Raw genomic sequence first — 9,640 nt, forward strand, 5'->3', positions numbered from 1 at the left:
TAAAAACTAGATTGAAGTCAACTTAATTTATTTGAGCTTATTTAATTTCAAAATAAAAAAGTCGAGTACAACACATCTAAAATTTATTTTCCCATCAATCAAACAAGTGGAAAATAAAAATCGGATGGAAGATTGTGGTATTCTAATTAAGTTCCAAACACATTGGTGCTCAAAAGGTTCAATTGATCATCACTTGTTTTTGCCATTGATTGATGTCGCAGTCCTTAGCTTGGTCATCCATTGAATTTTTAGTTCTAGATAAGATGCACAATTGCACATGCATCTCTTGGACTATATTCTTGGTTTTATTGTATTCAATTTAATGCTTAGTAACAACATTCTATTCCCCAAAGAAAGCTATGGACAGATTTTGGCTAAATTGAATACTTTAAATTTGTACTTATATATTATATCACTTTTGTTCAAAAACGTACAATTGGATTCAAATCATTCAATCATATTATCCTTAAATTTGTGATTGATATAATAATGGATTATATATTGAAGTTGACTAGTTGTATAATCTAATTTAGCAAAGGATGGAGTAGAATATTGAATACGTTATACGTATTTAAATTTTGATCAAAGTACATATGAGTGGTAGTTTGTACCAGAAAACTAAACATAATTTTTATTATAGAGATTTCAAATTTTTAATCAGCATAGTACTTTATATAAAAGTATAAAGTATACGGACGTAATTTTAAGTAACCAATTTTATTTAAAAAAAAATTATAACAATTATGTACTCCGTAATAATGTACACTAGGATGTTTAAGTGACACGATTTTTATTTTGAAATAGAAATATATATATATATATATATATATATATATATATATATATATTTTGCAAGACTACAAGGTTAGATTATTCCTTAGTGGTAACGTACCAAGTAATTAAGTAGGAATATAAAGTCATTTTCTGCATGTAAAGTCGATTTAGAAGCATGAAAAAGACATATAGATAGATTCAAGTTGATATGGAGACACCTAAGAAGTATAATTACAAGTTGTGAGTTTTGCAATAATGGAGGCATTACCCGATTAGGCTGCTGCTTTTGCATTATTGATTGAAGTTGATGTTCATCATCAGCCATCGTTTGCTTTTAGCCTGCAACTTGATTAGAATAAAAACAAGGGTGCATTTCACTAAATTTCATTGTACTCTGGCTAGGGTATACTTTCTCCGTTTTATTAGACAAAACACTTATAATTTCTCTTTTTATGGTGATTGTATCGGAATCATTAAATTATGTGGAGTCCTGTTTGTCTTCGTTTAATTTCCATGTATCAAATTATTACAATTTTTATTTATTAATAATTAAAAATATTAATGATCAAATATTTACATCGAAAAACATGAAACAAAAAGTGTTATTAAAATCCAAAGGAGATATTAATTAATTAATTTAAATGACCAATTTAGCCCAATGTGCTGAGTAAATTAGGGCCTTGTGATTGGTTTAATAATCCATGATGCCCCTTTACATGGAAGCCTTTTGGATTAAAATAGGAGTGCAAGAAGGATTTTTTTTTTTATTCCTTAAAGTAAAAATTAAATTAGTATAAGGTGGGATGAATAAGATTTGAACCCGTGATCTAATTTTTATCACACTAGTTTTTCATATTATATGTCAACGAACGACCAATCCAATTCAACTAAACTCGTGATTATGAGGACGTGAGCTGAGACGCAAGTTATAAGGTCATACTCTTATAAAATACTTATAATGTCGCATGTTATACATTATACGAGTATATATTTTTATACTGATATTATGTTAAATAAAAGCTAATATAATATTTATACGAATGTAGTACATATATATTGAGGTTAATAATCTTCATGCTAAAATGGCTAATTGATCAAGAAAAGGCAAATATAACAAGTTAACAACCAATACTGTATAATAATTGTGAAAACAAAGATGGAATAATCTAGCAAACTAGTAAACTACCATGTAAAAACAAAATATATTGGCATATATGTTATAAGGAAGGGCCTGTTCTTTTCCGTTGAAATTCAATTCAGTTCAGTTCAGTTCAGCTCAGCTCAGTTCAGTTCAGTTCAGTTCAGCTCTTAATTTACGTCTAATGATATTGCTAATGATATAAAGCCAAATTTCATTCTTTTAAGTTCTTATTACAACGACGACAACAACAACAACAACAACAACAACAACAACAACAACAATAATAATAATAATAATAATATTAACAATAATAATAATAATAATAATCAATAAGTAATAAATAATAATAATAATAATAATAATAATCAATAAATAATAATAATAATAATAATAACAATAATAATTGAAATAATAATACTAATAATAATAATCAATAAATAATAATAATAATCATCAATAAATAATAATAATAATAATAATAACAATAATAATAATAATAATCAATAAATAATAATAATAATAATAATAATAATCAATAATTAATAATAATAATAATAATAATAATAATATGTACATTTGTATATGCACATATGTATAGTAATAAATAATCAAAGATCACTAATCCGTAGTTAAAAATCACTAATTAATAAGTTCAGTTCATTTCAATTCAGTTCAGCTGAGTTCAGTCAATCGGAACAGGCTCGGAACAGGCTCGAAGTCAATGTGTTCATGCAAAAATTGAGCTGAAAAATGTGTTTTTCTCACTTCTTTCAGAATCTATATATACACGGTAGGTGCAAAATTTCGCAGCAGGGAATCAAATCAAGAATATAATAACAATAAGACAAAAATAACTAATTTGATGATTGAATTGAATATAATGCTAATTAGTAATTATTCAACCATATGATAACTCTCCCACCGTTTCATTTTAGGTGTCAAAATTTTCAATTTGAGAAGTCTAAATAAATGCCAAATCTATAATCTATAACTATATAATAAAATAAAGGGGAAACAAGAATGACTCTTTCGTTTTTCAAAAAAAAAAAAAAGAACGACTCTTTCAATTAAAAAATTTCCGTCCAAAGTAGTTTTGTATTTTTTTTTTCCCAAATCATTTTTCTTAGTATTTAATACACTATAATATATTCTTTTGTATGTGACCATTATATTTCTTCCATACACATTTAATTGAAAAAATTAATACGTATTTCATTATTTGATATGTTAAGTATCTTTATTAATTAAAAAAAAAAATTGGATGAGTCGAACTCACGGTGACATTAATCTAGTATTTGACATTAATATCTAATATTTGACATTAGATTATTTTATGTCATATATTAGAATATTATTGTGAGATACTAGAATTGCAAAACCCATATCTTTTTACTAATGAAGAATTAAGGGTTCGTTTGGCATTGTTGCGGTTTTCAGTTTTTTGGTTTTTCGTACTTTAAAAGTGTATGATATATGTCATATGGTGAATAAAAAATTAGTCAAACTTATTAAAATCATGCTAATTTTGAAAACCGACAACAGAAAAGTAAAAACACATTTTTCTTGTTTTCTGTTTTTGGTTTTTTGTTTTCAAAAAAACTGAAAACTGAAAACAAAAAACAATGTCAAACAAGCCCTAAAATTATTGATCCTTAAACTTTTGTATTAGCAAGCAAAATAAAAGAACAGAGAAAGTTTTTTTTTTTTTTTTTTTTTTAAACCCAAAGAGAAAGTATTAATCTACAAGGAACAGGAGGCTAGGAGCATCACAAAAATATTGTTCCTTTTTTTCATCCCCTAAATATGACAAGTACAAAGTAATATGGGCAAAGAGAGTTTATACTGTTGATGTATAAATGCTTAATAGTTAATACGACCTTGTTCTTATATGTTCTAGACATCCTCTAAGAGCATGTTCTGAATTACTGAATTGGACTGAAATGATTGGAGCTGAAATGGACTAAACTAAATGAACTGAATATTTTATGAGAAAAACAAATTAGAAACTGAATTGAAGTGATTGGAGTCGAATTGAACTGAAAATAAAGTGAAGAGGACAGACCCTAAATATGACAGTGAAAAATTAAATCACAATACTATTTGTATAAAACTAAGGTAAGAAGAGACAACATTCTAATTAAAAATTTGTTTTTTTTTTGGAAAACTTTTAAATAACCACCCAAAACTGTATTTATTTTCAAAATAATCACCCGTTTAATTTTTTATTTTATTTTATCACCCCTTAAATTAAAAAACTACTCAGATTACCACCCATTTTAAAATTCCGATGGAATACTATTATGAGGACCCACCCAATGGCTAGTAACGGCTATATCTTAAGCATTATAATCAGCCATGTCTTCACTCCACCTCCCCCTTAAACCAATTTATTAAGTACAAGACAACCTAAAACCAAAAGAAAACAACTAAAAAAAACCAAGTGTATGCTGTCTGAATTGCCACTACTACTGATCATCTTCTTCCTATGACCACTAAGAGTCGTTGGGTGGGGTCCACATAAGAAAAATCCACTTGAATTTTGAAATGGGTAGTAATCTGAGTAGTTTTTTAATTTAAAGGGTGGTAAAATAAAATAAAAAATTAAACGGGTGGTTATTTAGAAAATGGATATTTTGTTGGGTGGTAATTTAAAAATTTTCCTTTTTTTATGAAAAATATGATAATAATAAATAAATTAGTGTTATTTTCATGTACACGAAGCAGCCAAAAACAAACAAGTTAATATATAAATAAATAAATTTAAAATTATAGAAAATTAAAAATAAACGTGTAAAACTTTGGTGAGCGTATCAACTTTGGTGATAAAAAAGATGGTTAAAAAAAAGTGAGTAGATATGGAGACAAGATACGAATAGAATAGCACATAATAAGGAGACAACGAAGCAGCTTCGAATAGGCAACCTGGCAAAGTTTCACACTTTTGAGAGCCGTACATTTTTGAACAAATTGTTGGTTGGCCTATTATTATTTTTAGTTGATGCATTTTCATTCTAATATTATTGATTAATTAATCATCAATATAACTCAATACTTTAAATACAAATTATGGGGTGTTTGTTACATTATTTGGATTTTAGTTAATTTTAGGTAAAACAGGAAGACCCTTTATATAATTATTTAAACATAATAGATTATATGTTACTCGTATCTTTGTACATGTTTGATATTGTGTTGTTGAATTTTGATTTTCTAAAATGTTTTCCAATAATTATGAAAAATTATTCCATATTATCGTCAATGCATGTATAAGAATACAGCAGATCAGATGTATAAGGAATGCAAAATAATTTCTTGTTAGGAATATATTTGGTTCATTTAATTTGTAAGACTATACTGATTTGATAGAATTAAAATTAGTTGGAATATATTTAAATTTACACGTAGTCAATAGAGTTTAGAGCAGTAAATCATTAGGGTTATTGTATTAATTAATTTTAATATAAATAATATCGACTGATACATGAGTACGTAAGTTATACTCCTATTATTATTAAGACAAACTATGATTAAAATAATTAAATTATATATCTTTACTGAAATTTATCAATTATTGAAAAACATTTGCTAAATATTGCCACATATGTATAAGATACAATAGAATATACAATGTAAAGGAAAATTATAGCTGATTTAAACATTTTAAAATACTTTGTAGTAGCGGCTTTAGTAAAAAGCTTTGAATTACTTCTATTATTAGGGAAAAAAAATTACTAATATAACTTCAAACTCTTCAAGTTAATTACATTACGTACCTTATAAATCATTTCACATTATGTTAGTTTAGATGAACTACTACGAGAGGGGGGTGAATAATAGTAGGTTCCAATCGCGGAAATAAACAATTAAAACGTAAAGGAACTTAAAGCACACAGCAAGTTTTACGAGGAAACCATCTAGTGCCTAACTGGAAGTAAAACCTCGGCCCTATTGGGACTTATAAACAAATTCCACTATAATAGGCAACTCTCCTAGTACAACCTATTACACAGACCTTTGCTTTGCAAGTTCCACCACGGACACTTGACTATATGATAGGACACCTCCTACCAGACCTAAGACACCTCCTAGGACCCTTTTCTCCCTTTACCCAGGACACTTCCTAGGTGACCCAAGACATCTCTCAGGTTCCTTTCACTCACTGTGCACTCACAGCTACCACTCGAATTTTAGAGAATTCAAACTCATACACAAGCGTGAATTTAAGAGAATTCACAATCTCACCCCAAAACCAATTACAACACAAAGATACACTCTAACACATAAATGGAAAGCTACACATGAAACCCGAAATCAAAATGATAAAGCTTTAACCTTTGGCAAACTTACTCTTAAGCACTAAGTGGTTTTCACGCTTAAAACTCTCATTTTGCTAAGCTGAAGTACTTCTATATTATAGGAGTTTCTCAGCTACACAAACTAGGATTTTCGCAAACAAGATAAATCAAACAGAAATCTGATCTTATCTTCTTTAAATCGAAATCAAAACAGATTTAATTTCGCTTTATCTAAAAACCAATTTTATCAAATTCGTTTTAACTAAAAGATAGAATTTTATGAAAAAGATAAAACCAAGTTAAATAAGATTTTATAAGATAAAATCAATTAAGTACTTTTTCATAAAACTAAAGTTATCTTTTACGAATTAATCAGCTTGCCAAGCTTTATCTGATTTCTAATTAGTTCCATGCATAACAACCATTAATATGCTTACATCAACCTACAAAAACAAACTTATCTTTTATACAACTATAAGTTATGAAGTCCATCTTTTTCGGTTGATATCTCGATCTTTGCACTGATCCTTGGTTATTGAGGCTTGCCCCATCATTACACTGGAACCAGGTTGTTACAACCCGTTTTGAAGTTCCTGTTGAGAAACTTCGGGAAGTTCCATTGCTGGAACTCTTCTTCTGTCTTTACTTGTCCTTATGGATCTTCTAAAGTTCCTTTGTCTCAGTTCCTACTTCAGCCACTGCTTACTGAACCTGCAAACATCACAACACTAGAAAATCCTTATTAGAAGGAAGTTTGCTCAATTCTTAACATCATCATCAAAACTTCATAAGGGTCAACACATTAATAATATAACTTCAAACTCTTAAACGTGAGATAAATATGGAGTAACAACATATACAATTAGCAATATCTGTAGTACATGTCTAAATATATTTTTTGGGAAAAATGTAGTCAACATTAGATTGTAACATACAAGTAACTTGTAATGCTATATATACTTTGTATATACTATGACAACTTGATTTTTTTTTTTTTTTTTGGTAAGGGGAGAACCCTATCCAGTCGAAACCTCTCATAGGTTCTTCCGACCATTATTTTCTAAAAAGTGATAAGGTATAGTAGATTGAATACATAAAAAGTGGAAAATTGGAGGGTCTTGAAGACTATACCTAGTAACCTAGGTAGTAATGTAGTATGGTTGATATGGAGGTGAATGATAAATAGTCTCATTTTAAGGAGTAGGTTTAATTGGAAGTCGATCATCAATTCAAGTACTCAAATTTATTCTTCCAATCATTGTTGCTTCACCATTTTGATTGTCGGCTACCTTGTTGGTTACGTTATGATCAATTCAATACAATTTTAATTATAACTTGGCAAAAGCTAGTGAGCGCCCTCGGGACGTTAGATAAGAGAATTAAAATGCAAATATTATAGTAAAATTAACATTAATTACACCGAATGACGCGTGATTTTGTCATGAATTCCTAACTTAATACCATTTCAACCAATATAATTTATCCTTATCTAACGCCCCGGGGCGCTCGTTAGCTTAATTTTACTTAATACCCTGTTTGATTCACCTTAATTTTGCTGAACTGAAATTATTTTTACTGAACTAAACTTATTTTTACTAAACTGAACTTAATTTTACTGAACTGAAATTATTTTTACTGAACTTAAATTATTTTTACTGAACTGAAATTATTTTTACTGATATTCTATTATAAATCTTCTTTAAGAAAACTGAATTTTACTGAACTGAACTTATTTTTACTGAACTGAAATTAATTTTACTGAACTGAAATTAATTTTACTGAACTGAACTTATTTTTACTGAACTGAAATTATTTTTACTTAATATTATTATTTTAAGGTGAAGAGAACAGGGCTTTACTTGTACAAAAATCCCAAAAAAAATGATGGCAATTTGTTTTGAGGCATGGATATTATTGAATAATACGGAGTACAAGTAAAATCATCAGTGATCTAAGGAAAAAGAATGAAATATATTTTCTTCTTTAACATTATCAACAAAATAAACTTATATATAAATAAAATAGGGAAATTCTACATGGTGGTCTCCAAGTTTTTATTTTTCTACGTGGAAGACACACTTTTTTCCAACTCTCTCAAGTGACACTATGGTTTTGCAAAATTATATATAGTGTCCTTTTTTTGGGTTTATGGCTAACTTTTATAATTAAAATGGTTAACCTTAGATTTTTTGGTTTAAAAATTAATTAAATTATATTTTAAAATTAAAAAAAATAAAAAAAAAATTAAGAAAAAAACACCCTAAACCCACGACCACCCTCCCACCACCACGTCCACCCTCCCACCACCCCAACCCCCAAACACCACCGGCGCCCATAATCCCTTTTTACCGCGCCGGCGCCGGCGGCCCCGCCCCCCATCTCCACTAGCGCCCAAACTCCCCCTCCCCCAGCGCGGCGTCCCCTACCCCCTCCTTACCCCACGAATCGGACCACCAACCCCTTTCCATCCCCCACGAAAACCCAGAAAAACCATCCCTCCACCCTCGAAACTCCTTCTCCGTCTCAATCCCGGCGCCCTTACCCTTCTTCCTCCCAATTCCGACCCCCCTTACCTTCAACTACTCCGTTTCTTGGGATCTGGGTTGGTGGTGGTTTAGTGGAAACACGGGAGGGGGTTGGGGGTGATTTAATTGCGCTGGGGGAGGGGGAGTCTGGGCGCCAGTGAAGATGGGGGACGGGGCCGCCGGCGCGGTAAAAAGGGATTATGGGCGCCAGTGGTGTATGGGGGTTGGGGTGCTGGGAGGGTGGACGTGGTGGTGGGAGGGTGGTCGTGGGTTTGGGGTGTTTTTTTTTAAAAAAAAATCTTTTTTTTTTTATTTTTTTAATTTTAAAATATAATTTAATTAATTTTTAAACCAAAAAACCTAAGGTTAACCATTTTAATTATAAAAGTTAGCCATAAACCCAAAAAAAGGACATTATATATAATTTTTGCAAAATCATAGTGTCACTTGAGAGAGTTGGAAAAAAGTGTGTCTTCCACGTAGAAAAATAAAAACTTGGAGGCTACCATGTAGAATTTCCCAATAAAATACTTTCATATTTAAAATAAATTGGAGGGAATATATTAGAGAAATGAACATTAGAATTTAGAAACATTGAAAATTTCATATTTAACCAATAGTTATTATTAATGAGATATTATTTGAATACATGCATCAATGTTTCCTAATATCACAACATGTAAAATATACTACTTCCTCCGTTCTTTTTTACTTGATCCCCTTTGACTTTTATACTAATTACGCTCATTCCTTTGACTGCCTTTTGTGAATAACATGCATCAATATTTCCTACTATCATAATACGTAAAATATACTACTTTGTATGAATATTGTATATCACATTTGTATATTTTTCCATATCTCTAAAATCTCATATGTCTAACAGTATTGCATTTTTGTAGCAT

This window comes from Chenopodium quinoa, unplaced genomic scaffold (assembly GCF_001683475.1).
Source record: "Chenopodium quinoa cultivar QQ74 unplaced genomic scaffold, ASM168347v1, whole genome shotgun sequence".
In the NCBI taxonomy this organism is placed as follows: domain Eukaryota; kingdom Viridiplantae; phylum Streptophyta; class Magnoliopsida; order Caryophyllales; family Amaranthaceae; genus Chenopodium; species Chenopodium quinoa.